At 48.2% G+C, this 2,537-nt stretch overlaps 1 non-coding gene across 1 annotated transcript; it reads left to right on the top strand.

Moving 5' to 3' along the window:
* Positions 1–486: 486 nt before the first annotated feature.
* On the top strand, positions 487–573 carry TRNASTOP-UCA (transfer RNA opal suppressor (anticodon UCA)). The gene has a single exon. It is a non-coding gene; the product is annotated as a tRNA-Sec (tRNA).
* The last annotated feature ends 1,964 nt before the right edge of the window (positions 574–2,537 follow it).

The raw sequence follows: 2,537 nt of genomic DNA, 5'->3' as shown, positions 1-2,537 counted from the left end.
ACTAAACCCTCCCAGGGGCTCCCCCCTGCTGGTTCCCCTTCCTAGGAGCCCCCGTCAGACTGGCTCACGCCCCACAGCACAGCGGGGAGCAGGGTGACAGACAGACTGGTCCGCCCTGCCCAGCGGGACCTGCCCCCGCCGAACCCTGCTCCCAGCTGTTGGTTAGAACGCACAAGCCTTAGCTCGGGAGCTTCTCTCTCTAGGACAGACAGCCGCGGAGCATCAACCAATCAGCTTCAGCAATATTTGCATAAAGAATCTGGAAACAAGAAAAGCCGTGAGAAAGGCGAATTTACAGCCCTTTTCTCCCGGATGACAAATGAAAGACCTCCTCAATCCCACATGAATGTAGTCTCTGTTGTAAAATGAGAACTAAGAAGGCTAAAATAGGACTTGTTTTGAGAAAAAAAAAACACCTATCACCATATGTGTAATATTAAATTAAATCGGTGGTTTATATAACTCAACAACAGCAGTTATTTAATTGCCCGGATGATCCTCAGTGGTCTGGGGTGCAGGCTTCAAACCTGTAGCTGTCTAGCGACAGAGTGGTTCAATTCCACCTTTCGGGCGGGCGGCAGCCCCTCTATTTTCACTTTCCTTCAGGCTGTCTATTCCCCTTCCTCAGTTTCTTTCTATGGGTAATAATGGAAGTGGTGGGTTTTCTTCTAATTTTACTGCCAGTATAGGCTGCCCTCACTGGAAGTCCAGTTCCAATATACTTGGATTTATAGTGAAAGGATTTAAAGCAGGGATTTTTTTTCCCCACAGCTGACTTCAATTTGTGCAAACTGGGGGGGTTTTTTTTGCATGATTTAAGAGCAGGGAATGGGAGGACTTATAACGCATCAGTTCCTACAAGCGTCAATGACTTTAGTGTGAAACCGATGTATATATGGGGTGACATAGCAGAGATGCCCTGTACCGGTAGTTCAGGGGTTGGCAACCTTTTCAAGTCAAACAGCCAAACTACATCAAAAGTCAGAACAACGGTCAACAAACAGCCAGTATAAGAATGCCTATTTGCATGGCTGAAAATATACAATTTAATATTATTAATAATTGACGTGATGAATAATAACAGCATAAATGAAACATTGTAGTCACCAACTTTATTTAATGGAACGTCGGCTGTTGCTGAGGGTGCAGGAGTCAGGTTTGGGTTTTTGAGGGGCTCAGAGCAGGGGGCTGGAGTAGGTGGAAGGTGCAGGCTGCCCTGGGGAGAGAGGACTAACACAATCCACTCTCACCACAGCAGCTTGGGGCCACATGAGCAGCACCTCTCCATGGCCACTGCAATCCAACAGGCACAGGCAGAGGAAGGTCCATGTCCCCAGCTGGGGCAGGTCCAGTTTCATTTGCCCCGAGTTCCCCAGCAAGAGTGAGGAAGGCAGCAAACTGAGCACTTTCCTATTGCTCTGTGATGAAGGGGAACAGCCAGCAATGTCCCCATACAAATCCCACTCCCCAAGAGCACCTGGGGGATGAGATGCTTGGGGCTGGGGCAGTCCCAGATGGGGGCGGCGTGCACACCCTCGGCCAGTCTCTTTCATCTACTTTGTGGTGCTGCCTCTTTTCTGTATGGTTTTATGAAAAGCAATCCCATCCCAGGCACATCCCATTTTCCTGGCACAATCAAACCCTTACTTGCTTAAGTCATGATAAGAGGAAGCTGTATACCGATTTTGGTGGCCCTAGTTCTTGAGCAAAGGGATGGACAGACACACAGACAGACAGAAAGCATATAGTAACTTAGGGTATGTCTACACTACCCCGCTAGTTCGAACTAGCGGGGTAATGTATGCATACCAAACTTGCTAATGAAGCCCGGGATTTGAATTTCCCGTGCTTCATTAGCATAAAGCCGGCGCCGCCATTTTTAAAAGCCGGCTAGTGCGAACCCCGTGCCGCGCGGCTACACGCGGCACAGGCTAGATAGTTCGAACTACGTAGCCATTCCGATCTATCTGTACACCTCGTTCCACGAGGCGTACAGATAGTTCGGAATAACTACGTAGTTCGAACTATCTAGCCCGTGCCGCGTGTAGCCGCGCGGCACGGGGTTCGCACTAGCCGGCTTTTAAAAATGGCGGCGCCGGCTTTATGCTAATGAAGCACGGGAAATTCAAATCCCGGGCTTCATTAGCAAGTTCGGTATGCATACATTACCCCGCTAGTTCGAACTAGTGGGGTAGTGTAGACATACCCTTTGTGAAGGAATTGGGTGTGAATAAGTTTACCTTTAAAAAAAATGTTTCTGAGTTTGATACCCAGCTGTTGCTGCCTTCCTCCTTTGACCAAAGCATGTGTTGGCACTTAGCACTGGTGGAGTAACTGATGTACCTTACATGGAGTACATGCCAAGGAAGGAACATTCATGTTTAGTTGGATTCTGCTAAGCAGATCTTTCTTAGTGTCATTGAGTATCCCAGATGGGAGGAAAAATAATGGAACCCATGCTCTAGAGTTGCTCCGTACTGAATATTCTTTGTCTCCCACCCACTCTGTCATGAAGACTGTGTTAATCATGTCACGCA

The sequence above is a fragment of the Pelodiscus sinensis genome, chromosome 3 (genome assembly GCF_049634645.1).
Source record: "Pelodiscus sinensis isolate JC-2024 chromosome 3, ASM4963464v1, whole genome shotgun sequence".
Classification (NCBI taxonomy): domain Eukaryota; kingdom Metazoa; phylum Chordata; order Testudines; family Trionychidae; genus Pelodiscus; species Pelodiscus sinensis.
The sequence above is the reverse complement of the archived record's forward strand: the minus strand, read 5'-3'. Positions and strand labels throughout refer to the sequence as shown.